This window comes from Cupressus sempervirens, chromosome 7 (genome assembly GCF_028749045.1).
Source record: "Cupressus sempervirens isolate cs-2001-9-10 chromosome 7, ASM2874904v1, whole genome shotgun sequence".
NCBI lineage: Eukaryota > Viridiplantae > Streptophyta > Pinopsida > Cupressales > Cupressaceae > Cupressus > Cupressus sempervirens.
Genome location: NC_143124.1, coordinates 5,383,432 through 5,410,740, shown reverse-complemented (window position 1 = coordinate 5,410,740; position 27,309 = coordinate 5,383,432). Strand labels below are relative to the sequence as shown.

Genomic DNA, 27,309 nt, shown 5'->3' with positions numbered 1-27,309 from the left:
GAGTCCGTGAATTATTCATTCTTGTCGCTCAAGCTTCTACCAAGCAACTTTAATATTCCACGTTCAGAATGCAGGGTCTTTTTAACATCTCAAGCGTCACCAGTAGCTTCCGTGATTTTTCATTCAAGCATTTCTGAAGGTTCGACTTCTGAGCAGGTGGGACTTCTGATAAGGTATATACGTCTCGTCTTGCTGTCTTTCTAATTTTTTATTATTCTCGGAATACCTTTTTATCCTTTTAAAAAACTTATTGGGTGGGGTTATATTCCAAAAGTATGGTGAACTGTTGAACAATGTGGTCACGAATTTGTGGTTCTTTGGAAGGGCTTTTGCTTTGTTTTTCCTATAGATTCTCAGCGCTTTTAATCTCGTTTAACTTGTTTTACATTGTTCAGTTCACTATAGTTTTCAAATGTGTAGTCATTTTCCTTGCATGCCTGTAAATAAGCTCTGAATCCATAAGTTGGATTTACGCTAAAGATTTTGATCTGGGTTTGAAAATCTGGCTATGGCTTTTTTTTGTTGTGATTCCTGTTCCTTTTCCTCCATTGTACATTTTAAAAACTTTCAGAACAGTTTGTGAAAAAATAATTACAAGTTCAATATCACAAACCCTAGGCCCTAGAGTCTATCTTAATGTCCATTCCATACTGAAGGTCTTAACCGTCTCCTGCTCTTTACATTAGGGCTTCCCATCCGTACGCCAGGGCTTCAAATCCTTTTGCTTTTCTATTCGAGCAGTGCCACTAGGATTTGAAAGTTGTTGGGCTCCCAACAGTCAAAGGGAAAACCATGAAAATCTCTCTTTCACTTCAAAAGTATTTCTACATTAGTTGAAGGTTTGGTGATCCACAATAGAGATTTCAATGGGTCACAATCTTTATCTTTATCTCAGTGGGTTGGGTCCACTGTAACATAATGTTCGATTTTGCCCCTCAAAATATTTTATTATATGCAAGTCTTCTTTCTAAAATTCCCAGATGCTGTGCACCTCTCTGTGGGTCTAAATCTGTCACTATTCTGCAGCATTGAATGAAGCAGAACCCTTTTCAACTAGGCAGACGTAAAGCATCCTGGATGAACATTTGACTCTAATTTCGTAGGGATTTACCATGGCCAGTCAGACAATACAAGTTCGCCTCCATAATCTAGCATATATTGTTTAATAAATAATATTACCAGCATCACGGGATGAATGAGCTTATGATGGGGTCATTAATCATTCATAAGACCTTGCCGTGTATGCTTAAGAACAACTATTGAACTTCACTTTTTCTTTCATTAATCATTCAGAAGACCTTGCAGTGTTCATCATTATATTTGGTCAAATTTTTCGTTTCAGAAGTCTGCAGAACACCAGGAGAAGTGCAAACATATAAACGATAGAGATCTATAGTCCAAAGAATTTGGAGCAAAGCTGTGGGGAATGACGAATTTCATATTCTAACCAAACTTCCAGTGTATTTTTTTCTTGGATTTCATTGACTGGCTACAAGGAAAGATGGATATGGGATCTCCAAGAATTACGCAAATAGATTTCGTAACTCCAATGGAAAACATTGAACAATTCAAGTAGGAATGACAGAGTGCTCTGAAATAAATAGTTTTTGAGCTTGTCAAGGTTAAATAAATAAAGGAGATTTAAAATTTTGGAAAAACTGAACTTAAGTGTGCTTGAGGTGGAGCCAACATAGTACAAGAATGATGCTTGAGAATCAAGCAAATTATTTTTATAGTCATATTTCTGCATGATCTTATACCATACCTTCTCATTGTGGATATTCAATCCTAGTTTGAACAAGAATTGACTGGTTATTTGACAGAAAAATATGACAGATTTATCTTAAAACTAAATTGATGCACTGAAAGCATTTGTTGATCCAATCGACTGAGCTGATGAACTTGACCCAATGAATCCATTAGAAGCATGTCAAATTAATGGCATAAGCATCAGCAGGGGAAGCATAAAAAAACCACTTCCAAGGAATTTGATCCTAAATAAGATTACCATGAACGTTGGTATGCATGCACAAAATAGATTTGTGTAAATCTAAATTCCATAAACTCTATCAACATCTATTCCATACCTGAACAGGTAGACTAATTGTAAACATGTCATGTCTCACATGTTTCCTTCTGATTCAGCACCGGATGTAGCATTAATGAATGTGAGGATTTCCATTGGGTTTTGGGTGAGTACTGAAATGACACTAACATGTTTTAATGATAAATATAGCAGTCATCAGATCCTTGAACTTCATTACATTCTGTAGAATTTGATGTTGATTAAATTTGATTGTAAGCATATCATATCTTGTAACTTCTATGTATTTTATTAATGCCAAACTTGCATTGGTTACGCATTGTGATAATTTATTGCAAAATCTGGACATCAAAGGCTCATGCATCTAATTGAGAGGTCACAAACAGGACCCCATTTCTCCAGTAGTGTCTGGGTGGAAGTTGAAACCAAGACTTCCCAAGGTTAACTACTTTGTATCAAGGACATATTGCTTGATTTTAAGCATTTTATATGGATGTTAAATTATTATCTATTTGTGTCTATTACCCTTAAATGCTACCAAGCATGTCATTATATTATATTATAAAGAAACAGAGTTACAGTTGGAGCCATTCTGAATGGTCTGAATATATATATTTTTTTCAATAATGACTCAGCTAGGACGTAATACATTATATCTCACACCACACTATTTGAGGTTGAGAATGAATTTGAGTCCTTGCAAAATATTCTGATTGCCTCAGATGAAGTAGAGACTAGTAGGTATTTCTCTTGGTAGTGTTGTTGGGTATGTTCTCTACTATACATTTTCTTTTATCTAGTCCCCTAAAAATCTGTTCAAACAATGGTAGCCTCTTGCTGTAGAAAATGTCAGTATACATTGTGTATGCTGATAAATACATATACATATTATGTTGCTTGAAAATATTTGTCATATCTGTCATTCACATACCAGATCATAATATCATAACAATCTCAAGTAAGCAAAACCTATACATTTCTCTTTCTCGCTAGGTTCTAAATCCAAGTGTCTGCTAGTCTTGGAAGTAAATACACCACTGCTCGTTAGATGGGTATCCTTCTAATTGTAAACATGTCATGTCTCACATGTTTTCTTCCGATTCAACACCAGATGTAGCATTAATGAATGTAAGGATTTTCATTAGGTTTTGGGTGAGCAATGAAATGACATTAACATGTTTTCATGGTAAATATAGCACTCATCGGATCCTTGAACTTCATTACATTCTGTAGAATTTTATGTTGATCAAATTTGACAGTAAGCATATCATATCTTCTAACTTCTGTGTGTTTTATTAATGCCAAACTTGTACTGGTGAGGCATTGTGATAATTTATTGCAAAATCTGGACATCAAAGGCTCATGCATCTAATTGAGGGGTCACAAACAGGGCCCCATTTCTCTAGCAGTGTCTGTGTGGAAGTTGAAACCAAGACTTCCCAAGGTTAACTACTTTGTATCAAGGACATATTGCTTGATTTTAAGCATTTTATATGGATGTTAAACTATTATCTATTTGTGTCTATTACCTTTAAATGCTACCAAGCATGTCATTATATTATATTATAAAGAAACAGAGTTACAGTTGGAGCCATTCTGAATGGTCTGAATATATATATTTTTTTCAATAATGACTCAGCTAGGACGTAATACATTATATCTCACACCACACTATTTGAGGTTGAGAATGAATTTGAGTCCTTGCAAGATATTCTGATTGCCTCAGATGAGGTAGAGACTAGTGGGTATTTCTCTTGGTAGTGGTGTCAGGGATGTTCTTTACTATACATTTTCTTTTAACTAGTCCCCTAAAACTCTGTTCAAACAATGGTAGCCTCTTGCTATGGAAAATGTCAGTATATATTGTGTATGCTGATAAATTCATATACATATTAGATTGCTTGAAAATATTTGTCATATCTGTCATTCACATACCAGATCATAATGTCATAACAGTTCCAAGTATCTCTTGATATGTTTTAGGCTTCAATGGGTGTTCATAGCCAAGGTTATGAAGTTGCTTTCACTTTAGTGCAGGGAGTTTGCAACCAAGGTTATGGAGTCCATCTTTTATTCTTGTCAAATGCCTTTTTCTTCAAATTTTTCCTTGCCTTCTCATTCATTCTCCTCATCTTTATTGATATGGAAATCTAAATTAAATCTATATACGTGTTTATAGGGTGTTCAATGGATCTTGCTGATGATAAAAAAGTTTATAGAGGCATTGTTAGGAAGATCACGCTCTTGCGTGTACTTGTTGTTTTGCTTGTAGCCCAAGCAGTATTCATAGTAGCATCTTACAAAGATGCTAGAAGACAACGATGTAAAAGAAGAAGAGCTTCTTGTCCTTTCCATAAATGTATTATATATTCCAATGACACGGATTGCCATGACCAAGTACGTATGACTAGAGGAGCTTTCTTCAAACTTGCCAATATTCTAAGGGAGAGAGGGATCATTAAAGATATGCTAAACATGAAATTGGAAGAACAACTAGTCATGTTCCTACATACCCTTGGCCACAATCTAAGGAATCATAAGATTGGCCATAACTTTGGTCACTCAAGAGAGACTATGAGTCACTACTTCCACAAGGTCTTGAAGGCAATCATATTGCTCCATGGTAGTTACTTTTTGCCCCCTTCTCCAACTACCCCTCTAGAAATTCTTGAGAAGGACCATTTTGATCCGTACTTCAAGGTAAATCTCCTACTGACATGTACTTTGTTGCTTGAGTATATTGTTACGTATATGACTATTATATTTTTAGTGTTCTAGGATTGCGTTAGAGCAATTGATGGGACCCATATACCAGCTACCATTGATGTGGACAACCAAGAAAAATATTGTGATAGAAAAGGCAACCTGTCACAAAATGTAATGGGTGTTTGTAACTTTGACTACAAGTTTCAATACGTTCTTGTTGGTTGGGAAGGTTCAGCTATAGATAGTTGTGTTCTTGCTTCGGCTCTATCAAGAGAAGATCCACTAATAGTCCGCCTTGGTATATTAAATCATATTTCTAATGATTATATAGTCATTATTGTAAACCATAGTGTTTATGTTATTTCAATCATAATACTTATTGTTCTTTTGTATAAGAAAATTCTATTTAGTTGATGCCGGCTATCCAAATGTTCCTAGATTTCTCACCCCTTATCGGTGTACATGATACCACTTAATTTTCCAAAGCAAACCCAATCAACAACGCCCACGAGCTATTTAACCACCAACACTCCTCTCTTAGGAATGTGATTGAGCGCACATTTCGTATTTTGAAGCAATGTTTTCCTATCTTGAGGCATGCGGCATCTTATAGTATCATGACTCAAACAAAGATTGTGTTAGCATGTTGCATACTACACAATTTCATTACAATAGAGGACGGTGTTCCTTTTGACGTGGAAATTGAAGAGGACTTAACAAGATTGAGATGAGTGGGGAAATTTTCGAGATGAAATACCATAAAGGATGTGGGAGGACTATAGATTTCAACATTAGTTGATCGTTTTACTTGCATTGATACTTTCTACTTCAATTTTGAATAGCTAGAACACTGCATTGACACTTTATATACAATGTTCATTCATTCTGATATATGATTCAACTATTTTGGGATTAAGTAAATTGTTGGTTGTAGTTTTGAATTTTGTATTATGCATATTGGATTATCTCCATCCATTGTGTTTTTGATCAGTTTTTCTTATTTTGACCACTGTTATAGACCTGTCATGTTTTAGGAGATCAGTTTCACTGTGTTTTTATTGGTTTGCAAGTTTATGTTTGTCTTTGTTCTTATCTCACTGCTTATGGATTTAAATTTGTTCTTAATAGACTATCATATTTGTCCATGTCACTTTGTAGATCACCTTTAAAAAGTAAAAATGCATGAATAGTTGCTATTGGTAGCTTAGTACTATACAAATACAAGTAAAATTACATGAATAGTTGCTACACCTATCTTGGCATCTCATGGTCAAAATTCTACTTTCTTAAGGCCCTCCTTTTTGGCTTGTTCTTCATTCACAATCTGAAGTACATTTGCCATCTGAAGTACATTTCTATCGCCATCTTCTTTTTGTCCTTATTTTTTACTGCAATCCTGCCAGCTATTGTGCTAAACTAATTCATATTATGTGGACCCAACAATTAATCTTTCCATGTGCTTTACTAGTTATTGAATGCAAATGACCTTTTATAAGTATTACGAGTTGATGATTGCAATAGGGTTAATACTTGATCACATAGATGGAAAACTCTCAATCATGTGTTTGTATAAGAACAATACATTAACTCTAGAAGACAGTTGAGATGTGGAGAATAGAAAGGAAGGGTCAGGTGTGTAGCATTATGTAAAGGTTTCCCCTATTGTTTTTAAAAACACCATTTTGGTGGCCCACACCCTAACCCTAATCAATATCTTTGAATTAATCGAGAATCAACATGTTTCCTATTGTTGCCTGCAAAAATTGTGATTCGACATTCTGTAAAACTGTGACAGTGATTCAACATTCTGTAAAGCTATTTCAATATTGTTTTTTTCTTGTAGTCCTGCATATGGTTCACTTATTTGTATGATGTGTATTCAGTCTTGCATCACTGACTTTAGATAATCCTTAATACTTATTATATGCTGAAGAAATTCATTATTGAAATATCATTGATATTCATTGCTCATATTATTATGTAATATTTATTTCTGCATTATTGATACTTCATTATTATACTTTTTAGTAGTTGCAGATATATATTCTACTAAATTACGTCATCCCACTTTGATGGAATAAGTGACCCCTCCATTGTCATTTATTTGCCATCTCTTTGATTGTTGACATCTTGATCACCATTTCCACTAGTTCAATTCCATAGAAAGTATAAATCTCTCAATAGCTAAGAAACAAGTGAAAGAGAAGACTTACCAATGGTCTCATCCTTTGTTTCCCAATTGGGTAGATGTAGGGATCTGATCTCTTCAATGAAATTGCAGTCAAAATCCACTCGCACAATACATTAAAAAAAGAGTCCATTGTGGAAGCAATGATAGCCAAAGATCCACTGCTTACTGATGCATAGATTTTCCCGATACAGAGAAGGATGTTGGCTAAACTACGTATCCATATTGCAATCATCATTTGTCTTTTATCATCCTCTCCATCCACTCTCTCCAACTGCTATGATAATGCCATCAATGGAATACACATTGACATGACATCATTTTCGAAAAAGAAGAAGCACAAAACACTTCTACAAATTTATTATTGATTATGTTGATGGAATACACATTGACATGAAATATTAAGCAGTGAAAGAAGCATTAATATACCTGTCAATCGACACCTTCTACATTAACAATACTCATTTCTTCAAATTCTTGAGTCATCTTCCCTTGTTGTTGATAGTATGAAGCTATTGCTTTTGCAAAACAGATGCTAGCCATTGAGATCTATATCCTCTGTACTTGACTATATTGATAACAAAAACAACATGAGCAAGCAGCTGAGAGGCAACATGTATGAGAAAAAAACTTAAATATGTTACTATCAATTCTTCTGTGATTTGAAAGATAAAAGATGTTAGAAGATTGGTGCTCTCACCTCAATGAAATATTACTTCCCTCTTCTTGATGATGCAAAATATTGTTAGAAAATGTATCCAACTGAATTGGCTTTCCTTCTCTGATAGTAGATTGCTGTATGACAAGAACAATAACAAGTGAAATTAATGTGAGATTTGGAGAATATAGAGACATAATGTGGAACAGAAATTATATTTTATGGAAATTAGAGACATTATATGAAATAAGATTCACTAGAATCAGTATAAAATGTAGTTTTCTATTATAATTTTCTTTTGTTGTAAAATGAAGATTTGGTTTTGTTTGAATAGTTAATCGATTGAAACCTAAATTATTTATTATTATTATTAAGGTTAATTATTATTATGTGTTAATTTAAAGTAGATTAATTATTATTATTGTTAAGATTAATTGTAGGTTCTACCCTTGTCTTGTTAAAGTTTTTATGTTATGCTTCTTAAACTATTTTATCAAACAAGATTTGACTTCTTGAGTCAAAATATAGAAATATTTTTAGAATAAATTCATAAGAAATGAGCATGGACGTTTGAACAAGAGTGTTTTTTTATGAACATCCATCTTGGTTTAGAGTATGTGACTTGAGAGTATAAATGTATCACATTGAAATTGGAAGAAAATCATCCATTTTAGATCATGAAAAGGTCCATGCATTTGAAAAGGTTTATGCATTTTCTTAAGTCCATTAACATATTACTTGAAGCCAAGAATCACAAATAAACCCTATTGAAATACTTAACATACTAGACTTCGAAAACACCCATCATAGAATGCACTCTTTCACATTTGTGTGGTGCATTTTGTTGCAATTTTGGTTCAACAAAGATTATAGAATGTTTAAGAATTTGATTGAATTCCATGGGTGAGACTTAATATTAAAGCCCTTTTTCACACCATTATGTTATGATAAGTGGGAATATAAGATAGCTATATCTACCTTCACCCAAGCTAAAAGATTTGTTAAACTCATTAATAGTGGTATGTTGTGATAGTTAAATTGTTGTGTTGTTGTTCTTTTATATTTTCACTATGTCTGAAATTTTGTCTACAATTTTGCTGTCCTTTACTATAATTTCATTCAACCTAAGACAATCTTCTAAAACTCGTGAAAAAAATGAAGACATAATGTACATTCAAAAGAGTGTGTTCTCTTCTCGCATCTAGAACTACTATTTATTTATTTATTTATAAGCTGTACTAAGTATGTCAATCATAAACTTTAAATAAAACTATCTAATAGTTCCAAAATATTGTCTTCAAATTCATATCATCTTGATCTTAAGAGAGTTTATTTGATAGGGGGCTTTTACCTGAATAGAGGAAGGAAAAAAGGACTCGGGTTAAATCATACCCAAGGTTTAACGGAGGAGAAGCTAAACGTGCCAGATTTCTCCATCAGTTGAAAGGACTGATGGTATTCCAGCTTAACATAACCAAGCATTCAGGGTGCCATAGCTGATGTTACAGACACCAGCTTTAGGTAGATAATAATAGGAGGAAAAAGTGCATGTCAGAGAGCTGAGGCGATGTCTATCTATCAGAAAATATGCACCTGATGTGACTGTTTCTGCAATTTATTGATTAATTTAAAAATCACATAACTGTAGTTTAGCCACATCAGGTGCATATTTTCTGCTGTTTAGTCACGGGTGATAGCTGATGGCTGCTCAGAAAAATGTAAATGTCACATGTCATTTTATGAACGATAATAAATTTACCAATGGACTGAACTTGTCCTTCTGATAACACTTGGAATATTATGACTCATCCATGTTCAAGCTTGCTACCAAACTTTTGAATTTTGGACAGATGCTCCGCACAATGAACCATTGGTGAAACAGCCTAGAATCTGCCGAGTTTAAGAGGGTCATAGTTGTTTTTGCCAGTTTTTCTGATGGAACAGATTACCAAACATGAAATGCAGTATTCACAAGAAAAGTGCTGTTGCAGATGGTACGAAAATAGACGAAAAAAACATAAACATAATTATATTAAAAAATACAAGTGAAAATGGCTTCCTTTGGCACATTCAACCTTTTAGGGCTTGGTGAAACCCTAATAAAACCTGTGGCCTATTCACTTGGCTTTTTCATTTCACATTTTGCCTCTGTTGGGACTATGTTGCCATGATGAATGAGGGTTTTCATGGAGTGCTGTGTGGGTCTTATTGAAGAGACCTTTCTATTGGTCTGTCACAGATTTTCAATATAACAGGTAAGCTTTTGGAAATATTAAACCTCGAGTGTTGTCCTCTTATTTACTCAGAGATTTTATGCCTTCATTCTCTGTGTTTTTAAAGTGCTCTTTACATGTTACATTACTCAATGCTGATGAGATGCATCGTTATGCAAAATGGTGATTGGTTTGCATTATTATTTAATGTTTTTTTTAAAACAGTGTGTTTTTGAACTGTGAAATCCTTACTCTCATTCCTGTGTTCTAATCATATATTGATCTTCTCCCTTCATTTCCATTTTTCTCCATCTATAACCAGATTGCAGTTGCATTTTAAGACAATGACCAAAGGAAGACATTGAGTTCAGAACATCCTGAAATTAAAACACTTAACAACTATTCCATCGGCTTTTAATGAAATTGGGTGTACTAGAAACTGTTATGACGGAAATAAACAAATTGCACTGATTTTGCTAGAAAGAAACTAAGAGTCATTTACTGTGAATCTATCCAGAAATACATGCATTCAATGAATACTAAGTGTGTCCTTTGACCTATCTCTTTTGGGCTGTTGTGATATCATCTTTGATTCTCTTATTTGTTTTATGCTCTTTTTCATGTCAAGCCATTATGACATTTGGCTTACTATACTTTATCAGTAACCTGTTTGCCTCACGGGGGTTTCATACTTTATATGGCGCGAGATCGGTTCTCTTCTATTGATCTTTGTTACACATCTAACCCGTGATCTTCATTTCTCTGAACCTTTCTTAACCCTTTCCTTACACATAATTATGAGATAGGCTATGCTAGAGCTGTAGATGTTGAAGGTTTCTATATTACCTTATTATAAATATGCCTCTGTGCAACTTTCTTCATTTATTGTTCATTTGTTCATTTACTGATAATTCGAGAAATTGACCTTTTGCTTGATCTCATCTTCTTTAGTCATTATCTGTTCTACATACAAGGATGATCACTGGTTACCAAAGGCTGTGGTACGTATTGTTTTCTCTCTACAATGACTGCATTTCTCTTTTTAATGCTCCCCAATTGTGTTTAAAGTGATCACTAATTGTAAATCTTTATGGTTCTCTATTTCCTTAAAAGCAATTTGTTCATAATATTACGAAACTGTCCTTAGATCTTGAAAATCAATGCACTCATAGCTTTAGAGATATCGGTTCCATTACCGCTATCTTAATGAAAGACCTTTTGAAGTCTGTCCTTATTTACCATCAGAGAAAAGATCTTAATGTTAGTGAAACTTACATCGCTTGTTCTTGTCTTCAATGGCCTCTTTGTAACGAAGGCAGTCTCAAATGCATGGATATCTCCTCCTTATGACAATGGTATGATTATTTTCATTTTCATTATGAATGCACTCTTTTCCATGTAATACTGATCATCACCTCCTTGCCATCACATCAAAATTTCCTTGGATCACTGTTATAAGATTTGATTTCCTCTCATTGTTATTTGTTTTGGACATCATTTACTGCTGTCCTATGTCCCTGATTCATGGTTTTAACAGGATCATTGAAATAGATTGTAATTAAAATAACAAAATAAACCAATAAATTATTATAATATTAAATGTCTTTGATGTTGTGCCACAACTGCTACAATATATGCCAAGAGACATCCTTCTCGAGGCATCAATTTTTTTCATACTCACTGTGAGGTGTAAGAGGCATCTGAAGAAGGATATCTCTTGCCAAATATATATATATATATTTTCATACTATAATGTATTATTTCTTGAATAGTACCTTTTTTTTTTCTTTGATCTTGCTTCTATTGACCTTTGAATGTTTTGTATCTTTCATTTGTCTTTGGCACTATATTTGCATCATTGTTTTCTAAGATAAGAGGATATCCTTTAAGCAACAAATCGCTATTGATAGTCATTTAGTTGTAAAAGTATTGTTTTGACTGTTATTTTAATCAATATCTCAGTTAACCCAGTCACCATTAGAACTTCGACGAGTTTTGAAGGATTTTACTGTTTGCAGTGAGGTTATGTACTCAAGAATTGGACATTTATAGGTTGAAGCTTGGAAAGGATTGGGTTTTAAATTTTAATCAATGGAGGAAAGAATTTTATTGTAATCACAATAGTATCCCTCTTCCTTATGTTAATTCTATACATATTTTGATTGCTAACCTCCCATTTAATCTTGCACTCCTTTGTGGATTTTCAGGGCTTCTAGAAGTTGGCTGAGCAACCCCTGGACAGATGCTTCCAATTTGGAAGATCAGATGCATGGTTAGTATAAGTTATTTGTATCATAACAGAAGTCTATTGCTGGTGATATTTTTGCCCTGTGAAGTTTTTTCTTTTGCAATTCTGTAAATTTTATTATTTTAGATTTAAAAATAAATAATTCATATTTTAGATTAAAAATAAATAACTAAAATATTAAAGTGTAGGTTACTTGTGGATATAATATTGTTTTCTATAAGCCTTAATTTTTTAAAACTTTGATTCAAATGTCCTAACCCTGACCCTAATGTCCTTAGCTATTCATTCTTCTTTGTATGCTTGACCTATGACCAGTTTTTTTAATTCTGCTTCAAAATGGCAGCAGTAGGAGATGACGCAAACTTGTTCCACAGAGTTCGATGGAAAATGGCTTTTATGCCTTTGCTAGAATGGACGGAATTGGAAAGATGGGTAAGAAACAATTACCATTCCTGTTAAAGAGTAGTTTCAATAAAAAAAATTCAGTCTTAAAGGTGTGCATAAGATACATGCTTAGTTGCACATTGATTTAATTTTAAAATAGAGATTCTTTGATTTCTTAAAGCTTTGTTTAAGAGTTTATTTTAGGGGCTCCAATATTTTTTAACATATGCTACATGTTGTTTAGTCTGTAATGGATTAAGAGAATGGAAATCCAGTCTTATAATTGAATTGTGAGCACTGTAGAATATATATATATATATATATATATATATATATATATATATATATATAGTGCAAGATCATCGCTGTAAATTATATGTTTTGTTGAATAATATATGCTTATGTAACTATTTATATATAACTGAATGGAGATTTTATCGTTGTAAAGATTCTAGTGTAACTAAGTAATAGGTTTTAAAATCTTGATTATTGACCTTCTCTTTATATATTTTTAGCACTTGAAATGTATTTCTTTCAATTCACCAATGAGCATCTCTCTTTTGTTCCCTATTAGTTAGTGGGAAATTCTTACATTTCCACATATCATTAAACTTGTTGTGAAGAGCTCTGAAATTGATCTTAGGAATTTATTCATCATTAAAGGCATCCCACCACTTGTGCTAAAAACAAACTATTGGTCTCTAAAGCTAACACCTAAAAGATACAACCTTGGAAAGTTCTGGAAATAGGGGTTCTATATTTTGTTCTCTAGAGAAACTTCTAGAATCTCAGATTTTTGGCTCTGTAGAGCAACCTCTAGGATTTTAGACATTGGCCCTCTGTTCTAAGGAGATGAAAAAAGGAAAGGAATTAAATATACAAATCGTGATATTCAAAGATCATATGCTAGCAACTAAACAATAGTAATCGTTTCATTCCTTAATACTATTTTAATATCTCAAGATATTACGTCTCAAGTCTGAAAGAGCATTTAATATGATTCAAAAGTCTATATTTTCATGATGAAAATGAAATTAGAAAAGCCACACAAGAATAACTAATGATTATAATTGCTTCTAGAAACAAAGAGCATAAATTAAGTAATGAAATAGAAATAATATATTGTAAAAGGTGAGTATAGATCAATATTGTGTGCTTGTTATCTATTTTTGAGCCAAAATGATAAGGTTGAGAATATTGTAATCACTAATAAAAACTTAGTGTAATTGTCTATTACAAAGAATGATGATGAAATATTAATGTGTGGATATTTTTGGTCTTTGGAGAATATCCCTTTTTCCTTGCCAATTGAACTTGAGAACCTATTCATCATAAAATCATCCCCCAGGCGTGCCAGAAAATAACTATTGATCTCTAAAGAAAAATCTGAAAAACACAACCTTGGGAAGTTCTGCAAATTGAGGGGTAATATTGGACCCTGTGGAGTAACCTCTAGGATTTTGTAAGTTTTCTCTTCATTTTAAGGGAGATAGAAATAGGAAAGAAATAGGATATACAAACGCACTAACACGAGGTCCCACACTAGACAGTTGTAACAATCTCGTTCCTTGATACAATTTTAATGTCATTAGTTATTACATAAATTTGAAAGAGTATTTAACATGATTTAGAAACCTAGATTTTCGTGAAGTAATTGAAATTAGAAAAGCTAAACAATAATAATTAATGATTCTGATTGCTTGTCTTCTTCATAGGACAAGTTTCGTTCAAAGGGGTTTGCATCTAAAAATGACAAGGATAAGAAGGATCTCTCAATGTAGAAATGAAATATAGAAGTTGGACAATGATCAACTGAATGAATTAAGGAGGAAGAAATGATGTTTTTATTACAAGGAGCCTTGGGATCTCTCGCACAAATTTCCAATAAAGGAAAGACAACACCTCAAGTATTTTCCAGTTGTGTAGTCAATCTTTGAGGATGAAGAATAATAATTTGATTCTGCGGAAGCGAATAACCTTGAGGCTGAGAAGTGTATACAAGGGAAACAAGTTAGTTCTTTAGTGGACGTTTGATAAATGATCTATACATTCAGATGGGAGACTATGATGTAGTCAGGATTTGATTTGTAGTCAACATGCCAAATTACAATGCTATTCTCAACATGACTTGGATGAAGTCACTCCATGATTTCACTTTAAAAAATAGAATGGAGATGAAGTTTGAATAGGAAGATAGGAAAGTGGTACTTAGAACCTTATCAAATGGGGGGCTTAGAGTGGTGTCACTCTAGTGGATAGAGAGATTGATATGACATGATTAGGTGTAGCAGGAAACATAGGGTTTGGTGATGCTAGAGGTCACTAATCAGCAACAATGTGATTATCCTCCACAAATATAGAAGTTATTGACCAAATACACCAGAGTGTTGGAGATATACCACCATATGTAGTTATCTATTTTTGGTCTAGTAAACTATTAAATGATGTTTAACTTGATAATATGAACTTCTCATCAATAACAATATTTCCATCAATCTCCCCCTTTGTCAGTGATGGCAATACTTCCTGATTTCTTCCAGCTCTCTGCATTTCTTTATCCCTCCTGTTTAACATCAATGGCAAAGGGCAAGTATCAACACACGTCATCAATTGCTCGCCTTCTGAATGTTTACTTGTACTCCCCCTTATTAAGGATTCATCAATGCTCTTCTTGCATACTCTTGTATTACTGTTAATGCATTTACCTCTGAAGATTCATATCTTAGCCTTGGCATCAATGCAATCAGCTATTTGTCTTCTTATTTTTATTAACTTATCTCTCATGAAGTACATACGCTCTCCTAATATTTCCATCAATATTATTAATCAAACATATAATTGTTGATATGTATTGCAAAATCACCGTCATACTGATTATTGTGTCAACCGAATTATCTATACGACCTCTTGAACATTAACCACTGTAGTCGCTATCATAACATTTTACAGTCACTAATAATATTGAACGTTGATTCTTTGAAGACTCTCGTTGATTCCCGATAACCATTCTCTGCTGCAATACATGGTGTTGTTGACTTACGCTTGATATTCACCACCAAAGCTTTGCAAAAATAATCAATAGATGATTGTCGTTGCCATTATTACTCCTCATTGTTTCTTATTTTCTGTTCAATCTTCATCTCTGTAGAAACATGCTTCGCTACATGTTACTTTCAATTTTTTAGCACGCATCGAGATGTTATCTGTAGTTTGTTGAATGCCCTTTTCTTTTCGAGAATTATCTAGATGAGATTTCTTGTGTCCAATGTGATGGGTTCCTGTTTTGGACGCAACTTCTACTTTTATATTGAAACTTTCCAATGATGCTAAACATATTCACATGTCTGTTTGATAATCAGAACTTCTGAATTGCACATTGATTTGATTATTTGTTATGTTAGTCAATTTCTATAGTCTCTTGTTAATTCTTAGCTTCCCACTCTCAATCAAAGCACCACTGAATATATTAACTCTGCACTATGGTTCGTTGATTTGTGCACTTATTTGTATGACGTGTATCCAGTCTTGGTGTTATTGACTTCAGATAATACTTACTATATGCTGAAGGACTTCATTTGAAAGACAATTTGTATGAGCTTCCATTATGAAGCTCATATAAAATATGAAGCCTCTGGAAGCTCCTACTCCCACACTTGGTAGGTTCCAATTTATTGAAAGTTCTTATTCTCATTGCTGATGAAAAATCTTAAATTTCACCTTTATATAATTGCTTACTCAACCTGATGATAGATATAATTTATTTCCTTCTCTAACTTCAGAGTTAACTAATATTTTTCTTCTTGCACTTTCACTTTCTTTATATTCTGATAAATATATATATCAGATTGAAAATCTGATTATATAAATATATATATTCCTTTTACTTGCACTTACACTTCTAAATATGCTAACTTATTCTCCCTTATATCATATCTCACACATTCTTCACACCTGCTTTAAATTCACACTGACTATTTTCATTAGCAATCTTCCTTATTATATCAAATATACTCTTTTCCGCAGCCACACTGTTTCTCACTTCATATTCTTCACACCACTACTTTTATTTTTTATATGTTTCTTTATTTATATTCTTTTCAACTAAAAACCGTGACTTTTCAAACTGAAAAGTTGTATCTGCTTTAACCAAATAATACCTATTTAAAATTAAATTATGATAAGATAATTATTGGGTGGCTATCTCTGTAATGTTTACACATAAGACCATATCACCATACGCACATTATGGCATATTAACGATGATATGGCATGGGTTGACCCCATTCCATGCTGTTTCTTAATCTTTAACTCTTCAGAACAATCTCTCCGACTCATTTTCTCTTAATATGGTGACCAAGTGTGAATTGACAGTACCAATGATCTGGAGATGTGTAAGTTGCCTTCTTCCAAATACTTGTTTGATGATGTAAATCCTTTGCAGATATTAAACCTATGATAAAATTGCTCCTTAAGAAATCCTGGCTATACTTTCAACGGGTAAAGACATGGTTGTAGTTTGCAGTCATATCTTTATTATTTCATGATTCATGTCCTGATTCTGGGTAATATCGAGCCTTCTGATTTTACCATCCAACACATATATAACATGCAACACTTTAATTTTAATTTTGTAATTTTCAATTGTTCCATGAATAACTCTGCTTTACACATCGTTTATTTGATATCTATTGATCATGCTGCTGCTGGCTTCTTTGTATTGAATGTCTCTTCTCTATATAATATGTATCAGAACCTTTAAGCCTTAAATGTAAAAAATCGAATCCCTAGTTTTTTTGTCTTTGCCATATCTGAATCATTCTTAGTTTTTTTTTGTTTTTGACGTTTCAATTAGGATCTTTGCCTTATCTGAATCATTCCCATTTCCCTGTATAATGAATGTTCTTCATATTAGTTGTTTGGCTGTAATCACTGTTTTTCATATTAGTTTGTTGCTTGTTTAGTCAATGTATGTAGATTAAGATTGTAACTTAATTGATATAAATATTAAAAAACATTCATCTCAATTTCATGTGCATTAATTTGTTTCTCTAAGGACAAAAATGTACATTTTTTTTAATACAGACCAAACTTTGGATTCCTAGAGCATGTGACAGGTTCATTAGTTGATACTCTTAAAAGACATCCACATTTTAGAAATTAGAATAGTTGATACTCTCTTATTATTGCTGGCCTTTTATTCAGACATTATTGTGTTCAAAGCACAGAAAACAAGTATCGGGAAAGAGTCGTAAATGCTGGAATTAACTTCGGAATGACAAAATTTGTCATTTTCCTTTATACAAAATGTGATTTAAATTAAAACGTTTATATTGCTTTTGACCCTTGTCCCCGAAGTCTCCAGATTTTTAGGACTATAATAGTGATTATATAGAGTTTTATGTTATAGATTTCACCTACACACTTTTGGATGGGTTTATACTAGCGATTTTCATATTGCTCTTTACTTCTACTTCATAAGTTAATGTAATTGCTGAAGATGGAATAATTCTTTAGTGTTTCTTTTACAGAATTTGAAACTACTCTTTGCATAGATATTGACTTAGTTTGATAGAAAAAGGGAGGGCATTTATTGAATCAACTAGGATATTGACTTAGCTTTATATGAAATTGACTTCTGTCAGAACTGTATTTAACAGAAAAACAAATAATAGATCATAAATAGAATTTAATTAAATAGTTATTTTTTAATTTTCTTTCTTGATGGATTAGTGACAAGTATGAATGAGGCCTAAGCTTAAGTGCTACATGTATCTGATCGGGTCAAACTTACCCTGTGAATGATCGATGATCAGTTTCAAAGCCAGCCACATACAGAAACTAGTTCCGATAAAAAGGGAATGACTGATAACAAGTCTGATTGTGTATAACAACCACTTCTAATACTCACTGCCTCAATTCCCATGGGCTGATAATAAGTGTCACTCTTGAGTAAATATGCTACATAGTTCTGGTTAGTGTCATAACATTAATGGAAAGTGAAAATTATACGAGAATCAGTAAAGAGGAAACATTTATGTATGGGTGTTTAAATAAAAAATGCACTGTGAATATCAGAATAGCATGCAAGAATGAATCTTGTATCAATAAAGAATGGATCTTGTAGCAATAAATAAAGAAGTGAGAACTGATGAAGTTCTCTGTTTGTTTGTCGCTTTGAGTTCATGTTTTTGTGTTCTTTGTTTTGTTTTTGGAATGGAATGTTTCCTCTATTCTTTTGTTGGTTTTAGCATGGCTGAGATTGAGTTATAGTTTTGTCACATCAGACCTGAGAGAGTCACCCACAAATCTGTTTTGCCTCATAAAAAATACTTATAAATTGTTTTTTTCTGATATAGGGAAATAATGATTGATCTTTCATACATTCACGACAAAACGATCATTCACAGAGACTTGGTGCCAAATAATGTTTTGCTGAAGTTTCAAGATGAGAGTCTCTGTGTAAAAATTTCTGGTTTCAATATAAGCAACAGAATTAAAGCTAGCCCCAGCTTTGATTACAATAGAATTGGTAAGGTTATTTAGTTTATTTTATTTATTACTATGTAATTGATTTTCATTAATGCAACAGAATTGGTAAGTGTTATTTAATTTATTACTATGTAATTGATTTTCATTAATGAATAAAACATTTTATTTTATTTTATAACGTTGTGCAGTTCTAGCTGCTAGTGGCAACCATTTAGTTAATTAAGACACACTTGTATTTTTTGAACTTTAATCTCCTGTTGACCCGATAATCCGTGTACAATAATCCTGGGAAAAACCTTCTTAACTCAAGGGCCAAAAAAAGCCTGCAAAAGTAGTTCCTTGATTGAGTTTTCAAAACAACTACAAAATGTAATGCTTATGATTCAAGTCTTCAACAATCAATCAATAATTCTGCCTTCTTCAAAGATCACATAGTTTCTAATATAATGAACACTGTACTAATGAAATTGTTTCTCAGAATAAGTATGTAGATCTGTTCACAAATCAAATACACACTAATCAAGTGTAGTTCCAATACCATAGTCTTACTCTTAACATATTCAATACAATCACCAATTAATACATCAATGCTGTAAGAAAGAACTTGATTGCTACACACTGATAACTTCAGACAATATAAAATAGACTAAATTTTTAATTTAACGATTGCCCCACACACAGGCAGGCAACTCCTTATACACATGCTCACAGGCAGGCAACTCTCGATTCACAATCAACCAACCAGCTCATGGTACACCACACAGGCTCTGATTAGATTGCTCTTGTTTTCAGAGATTCAGTCAGCAAGTTCACCCTCATGCAGAGCTCTATCAATGAAGAGTTTTCCTCAGCAAAAATACTCTTAATGTTGAAATTCTGATTATTTATCATATGTATATTCTTGATTATTTCATTTAATTTGATTCACAACAAACACTATCAAAAGGAATTTGCACTAGTCGTCATGATGAATGAACAATCCATGCACAATGTATAACTGGTGTTGATTAACCCAATAATATAAGGGTAGTACCAAATATTAGTATCTAATGAGCTTGAGTATGTAATGGGGCCCGATAATGGTTATCGGCTTAAATAGTAACATAGCCAATAATCCATTAAAAGAATATTGATCCGTTTGTTGTATCTTTTTTACACATTACATCCGGTAGTCCCCACAACGAAATACAAACAAAGCTACAGAAATAATTTTAAACCCATACTTTATATCCCCAAATTTAACAATATAGTACAAACTTCCAATTTTTAAAATATCTACCAAAGGTCATCTAATGTAAATGTCTCTATGTTTAATAATTGATAGCGTCCATTCAGTCAACGATATTATTGTTGGTTCTCTCGCTATTATAAAATTAAAATTATAGTTGATCTCTTTTTCAATAATGAACTACTCGCTCCTTAATACCCTCCCCCTCTTACAAGTGCTTTGCTTTATCTGATCCAGATGATCACTTGGCCAAAGCAACAGAAGTTATTCACTTCAACCATGAGATAATATGTCAGCCCTAAATTGATAAAGTGCATCTCATGTGGGGGCTCCCAAGTTGTTTATCCCAAGTCATTGCATTTTGACTGACCTGCTATTACTTGGCTCTCTGGTCACAATCTGCAATAATCTACTTAGTGTCATCAACTTGACTTTGATACCAGGTTAAGAGTTAGTGTAATTTAACAATATAGTGTGAATTCTTGATTGTATTTGTTAAATCTATGTTAATATTTATCAAGAACAGTTTTTTTTTTTTTTTTGGAGGGGTGAAAATTTATTCAAGCTGAAAGAGAAACAAATAGAAATAGAGAAAGGGCATCAGACAGCCCTGTCAAGATCAACCAAGTAATCAAGGTGATGGGACAAGCCCATCGGAAGTTGAGTCTTATCAGCAATGTTCCAATTACACATATGGTCAGAAGCCCACTTCGCCAAACAATCAACAACTGTATCCATATTCCCTAGGAATATGAGTGAAAGTAACAGACTCTAAAGAAGTAGACAAATTATGAATCTGGACTGCAATCAAAGCTAACTTCCAACTAACAACTTCAGAATGTTGCTGATTCAATAGACGTATGACCACTTGTGAATCAAATTCACAGATAAGCCTTCTCCAACCAAGGTCACAATCTTTCTTCATAGCATATAAAATAGCTATGGCCTCCATTAGGTTGTTAGTTTGAAGACCTTTATAAATAAAAAACACGAACTGGATATCCCCCTTACTATCTCTACCAACACCACCAATGCCAGCAGGGGCCTGGATTTCCCTTGGAAGATCCATTTGTGTTGATTTTAAGAATACCTTGCGGGGGGGAGGGGGCACTCCATTTCCCCACTTGATCTATCTTTCGCAAGGGATGTCTACACATCTTTCTTAGCAGATTTCCATGCGAGGGGGGTATATTTAGACAAGTTTTGAAAATATCCTCCCTTGGTTCCATGGCCTCAGAAGTGTCACATTTTGCAAAAATAGTTTCCTACGAAGAATGGAGAGTTTTCCACCATAAGCGAAAAATCTTTAAAAACTCATCCTTAAAGATATGACAGTTCCTTTCCAACTAGATATGCCAAATAATAAAGGAGGGTCCAAGAGTCCAGGCAACTTCAAGAAGGAAATCTTGACAGGAGCCTTACCCCAACGAGCAAAGAATTCTGCCAGTGAAGAAACATGCCAACAGGATTGGTTCCACACATTCCACCAAGAGTGCCAAATATGTCTATTGAAAGAGCAGTACTTAGTGACATGTTCCTTTGTGGTCATGCCTCCACATTGAGCACAATCAACCATAGTAGATAGTCACGAATGTTAAAAAATTGTCAATATGAATTGGTCAACACACAAGTTAATGCATGGTTTGATAATCGGTCAAACAACTGATCAATTGATATTCTTTATAATAATTATAGTATATATAATTTCCTGGATTATTATTATTTATATCAATTTCTATTAAACTGATGGCCTGGAGAATAGATGAAAAAGTTTACAAATTTAATTATAATTGCTTCAGCACTGTCTTTGGTCAGGTTTTAACGTTGTCTTTACAAAGGAACTGCCGTATGCTTTATGTTTATAAACAATTCTTATCATGATCACTATTTGAAACATGGTCACTTTTTAAATCTGACTTTAAATTTATTATCACTGACTTGGATAGTAGTTGTTACTTATAGACCTGTGATTGCAGCACACATTAATCCGATTGTTTAGTAGTCTTTGTAATAGTTATCACTCTTTTAATCACTACTTTCACTTTCTTCAAACTACATGTTTTTGTCCCAAACTTAGCAGTTTGAGTTTAGGAATGAATTCTTCCTCTTGGATTACTGATAAATGCATCTGTATTTATTCGCTTGCTCTTCATTGCAGTCATTGCATGCTGTTAACTTTATATTCATATGTTATAATTCTAGAAGAAGTCTTTGGTTGGGTTTGACATCAATGACAATTTTGCACAATCTTATGACTGCCTTTGACATCAATGACAATATTTCCATCAATCAGCTATCCATCCTCTTATTTTGATTAACTTATCTCTCAAGAAGTACATACACTCATAATATTTCCATCAATTTTACAAATCAAACATATAATTGTTGATATGTATAGCAAAATCACCATCATACTGATCATTGTGTCAATCAAATTATCTATAAAACTTCTTGAATGTTACCCACTGTAGTCGCTGCCATAGCATTTTACAGTCACTAATAATTTTGGACTTCAATACGTTGAGGACTCTCTTTGATTCGATGATAACCATTGTCTGCTGAAATACATGGTGTTGCTGACTTACGCTTCATATTCACCACTAGAGCTTTGCAAAATTAATTAATAGATGATTGTTGTTGCCATTATTACTCCTCATCGTTTCTTATTTCCTGTTCAATCTTTGTCTCTGTAGAGATATGCTTTGCTACATGCTACTTTCAACTTTCTTGCACAGATCAAGATGTTATCTGTAGTTTGTTGAATGCCCCATTCGTTTCAATAATTGTCAAGATGAGAATTCTTGTCCATTGTAACTGGTTCCTGTCTTGGACACAACCTCTACTTTTATATTGAAACTTATCTCTCTGCCAGCGAATATTCAAATATTTGAACTTGCCAACGATGCTAAACATATTCACATATCTGTTCGATAATCACAACTTCTGAATTGAACATTGATTTAATTATTTATTATGGTAGTCAATCTCTCTAGTCTCTCGTTAATTCTTAGCTTCCCACACTCGAACTTATATTAACTATGCAATATGGTTCGCTGATCTGTGCACTTATTTTTATGATGTGTATCCAGTCTTGGCATTATTGACTTAAGATAATGCTTATGATATGCTGAAGGACTTCATTTGAAAGGCAATTAATATGAGTTTCCAGTATTGGTGACATTTTTTGAGTTTAAAATTTGTTGTGGATGCTATTAAAGAATATTTTAAACATTTTTAAATTCAAAATATACATATTTCAAATGATTTTTTGTTAGCTATTTGGAGTTAGATATAGGTGATTGTTATAATTAGATTGAATTGTTTAATATATTTAATATAATTACTGCTATTGGTAAACATGATATATTTCTACCAATGTAATTTTATGACAGGTCATGCATCATATGGATGAATGTCAAAGGAAGTAGAGAAAAATCAACAAACGACAAAAATGGATTTTTTCTGTTTGACATTATTGATTTTTTATTGTTTGTCTGGGGGAGAGCATGCCTTTGGCAAAAGTTGTCTTAATTGGGAAGAAAAAATTTAAAAAGGGGAGTATGATATTTTCGCCATACGTCATCTCCCCGAAGCATGTGATAACTAGAGACACTTTTTTCTCATTATCAGCTGTAAGACAGTTTTAAATAAAATTTATTACAGAGTCTCATTCTATTAATATATATAAATTAATTTATTGTGTTAATTTTTTTAATTTCAGGATGGAAATAAACGACATTCAAAAACATCCATTCTTCTGGAATGCGAAGAAATGCATCCATTTTCTTCAGAAAGCGAGTGCTAGAGTAATAAAAGCTTTTCAGCATTCAGAAATGGCAAAAAAGCCAAATCTCCATGAACAATCGATAAGAGACAGTTTTGATTCAGAATGGTCACATGTTTTTCAAGGCAGTTGGAAGGCACTACTTCATCAAGAGATGCAAGATCATATTGACTGTAATAACCGAAAAATTAAAGATATCCAACTCCATCAGTTGCTTACAACAGTTAGAAATATGTATTGTCATTTTGCTGACCTGGATTCCTCTGTAAAGTTTGTAGTAGGCAATGAGCCAAGTGGAGTCCTCAAATATTTCAGTTAGGTGACTTTTTTATAACAGTTTATAGGGTTATTCAGAGAACTTGCTCGAAGGAGTGCTCTTTTGCAATTTTTTTAAAAGTTTGTGGTTTTCCTCTGTAAAAGTTCAGCAAAGCCAATGTGGCTCACTATTGCTACTGGCAAAGTTTGTGTGGTGTCTCCTTTTTGGAAGGTTTACTAAAATAAGGAACTTCTATCTCACTTCGTCTTCTTAGTTTGTCAAATAGCTGAATTATTTTGGTTATGCTCACACCTAACCTTGTTAACAATACATTGATTGCTAAATAACTTCTATTACTATTGCTTCTTATAATTATGATGTGAATGCTGCGGTCAATTGGACTGCTATGTTTCATATATCAATTTGAATATGCCATCTATGTAGATATTGCTTTGACAATGATGGGCTTGTGTTTCGAATCTGTACTTTCAATCTTGCGACTTCTATGCTAGGTGATATGTCTGATTCTGTTACATGTCACTGATGTGGCCAGAGGCAATTTTCTCAAGAATACAAGGCTGGAAAATACGTATAACTGCCCCTGGGTTGGTATAACTTGCAGGCAATAATTCCTTCTATTCTTTCTTCTATAATTGTGCAGAAAAAGATTCGTTTTATTTTCTGTGGTGGCATATTGATGATCAGTCTGTTATAATATCACAATACTGGTGCATGCTTATTCTTATCATAGACGGTTCAGGTATAATATCTACTGATTGCATGCTTATAATTTGTGGCTTGTCCATTAATTGTAGTTGTATATTTATTTGGAGTACTAATCTTTAATGAAAGAGATGGAGGTTTTACACAACCAATAGAATTTATTTGGAAGTTTGGAGATGTCTTTTCACTAAATTAATTTTCTTACAGAAATGTGGGGCATGGATAGTACTCTATACAATGAAAAGTCTGGGAAGCATATTGTCAAGAAGCTCGCGTGCCTGATTTGTGTTTGCACTCAATGCATTCCATGAGACTCACCTTTTGAGGCGACTGTCAAACAATTCACACGCTTTGTTTCCACTTCCATGTTTTGCATACGTATCTACAGAGCATTCTAGAATAACTCCATGCACACTATTGGATGGATATCCATGCCTGATTCAAAGGCTCTCATCTTCATTATACGTCTGCATTGAATTTGTGAGATTTCCTAAAGCAAATTTAAAACAAATGTAGTTTCGTATATGATCTACAAAACAAGTATAGGTAACACCTCTTGGAGATGAGAATATTGTCATGTTTTATATATATCATGATTAATACCACTATTCTATATCTCGAGCTCCATTCTGGTATAGATAGGACACATGTTAAGGGTGAAAAATATGGCCTTTCTTTACAAAATTAAATTTGTCGGATGTTTTCTAAAGCTTTTAAGATAAATTCATTCTCAGTCTAATGGAAATAGTGGGACCACTACTATTTTAGGAATCCTCCATATATTTTAGGCACTTTCTTGGACACTCGAAAGATAGCGTAAGAAGTTGGAAGCATCCTTAAAAATGTTGTGTAACACTTTCCATTTTCTTTTGCAAGCCCCGAAAAAGTGTTTTGAGCAGATCCAATACGTAGCCTGCGCAATGTATTTTCATGGAAATTTCAGAATCCTTTTCAACACAATTCATGATCTTGTGCATGTCCTAAAACTAGAGTAGTCCATGGGTCTACAATCCCACAAAGGAGAAATGTCGTGTCATCACAGGTGCATACATGGAAGACGAGGATGGAGATGAACAGTCATCATTTCCCAAGTGCTCTGACTGCCACGCATTATATCTATATATTTACAAGGCAAGATTTATTTTCTTTATTTTTCTTTCAACATTATTACTGTGGGATTAATCATACAGGCTCAATGAGATTTCATTTTTCAGGGATTTGATTTTTTTTTCAATTAAAACGTCATTTATGAGGTCTACACACTTTGAGAGTTAAACTATAGAAATGTTTCATGTTTCTATGCGTTATTTTGGAGATTACTAAAGAAATCATTGAAACACCAGAACATTATGGAAAACTTACGCTACCAATATCATTGACGTGAGTTCATCTTTGGCCTTAAATAAAGATAAAATGACATTATCATATTTCGTTTCATCCCTTGTTGATAGCTATGGTTTGAATTTGGGTTTTTTGTGAGGTGGCTTTTTAAGTACAATTTCAGCATTTTGTTGTTGATTTCTTGTTAGTAAAATTATGTTCTATTGTGAGATTCCAATTACTTGAGATACATTGGAATTCTAAACATATTTTGTAGATGGGATAGGCTTCCCTTGTGACTTGCAGCAGGATTTTGATCACAACAAGAAACCATTGCTGAGAGCATAGTTTATGGTTTTCATATAATCATTTTACAAACATATGGTACATCTTTGCGCAGATGGAGGAGTTGAATTAGTGCATTTCAAGTGGAGCATGATGTCATCATAAGAGCTATACAACTGGTTGAAGTCGATGTGTGTTTTCTTTGTACAACTATTAATGATATAAATTTTCAAGTAAGGTGTGGGAATGAAGCATTCATTGTGTTTGATCTTTGATATTATATCTTGATATATTTTTAGGTTTACAAAGGGCCCATGTTGTTTTGTTTTATCCACAATTTTGAAAACTTGGGCTGCGTCGATTAAATGGGCTTATATGTCTAGATAAGATAAGATAATTTTATTAATGTCCAACAAAAGACCACAACTTGGGTCTATGGAATTGGAAGCTTACAACCAAGAAGATAGCGGACAAACGAAACACCAAACGGTGTCCACAAAAGAATAAGCACAATAAATGAAGGAGAAAACATGAGACATCATGAAAAAAATTAGGTATTCGTCTTCAAAGGGAAACAATTTAACGACAACTGATATGGCCAGCAGCTACCAAGGGCCTTGTGGTGTAGTTGAGTGCTATGAGAGGAGTGTCGTTGGTGAAGTGGTCTACTACGGGGTCTCAGTGATTTGGAATGGCTTGTGTTAGGGAAATTGCACAGTCGCTTCACACCTTGAGCCGAAACTAAGGGCGAGAAGGTCATGATAAGCTGTGCCTGGGTTTGAC

The 27,309-nt window shown here is 33.4% G+C and overlaps 1 long non-coding RNA gene across 1 annotated transcript; it reads left to right on the top strand.

Annotated features, from left to right (window-relative positions):
* LOC149545130 (uncharacterized) lies at nt 1–24,570 on the top strand. The gene is made up of 6 exons (XR_016353531.1): nt 1–156; nt 10,761–10,810; nt 12,017–12,081; nt 12,401–12,489; nt 18,798–18,970; nt 23,880–24,570. It is a non-coding gene; the product is annotated as an uncharacterized LOC149545130 (long non-coding RNA).
* Nucleotides 24,571–27,309: the final 2,739 nt, after the last annotated feature.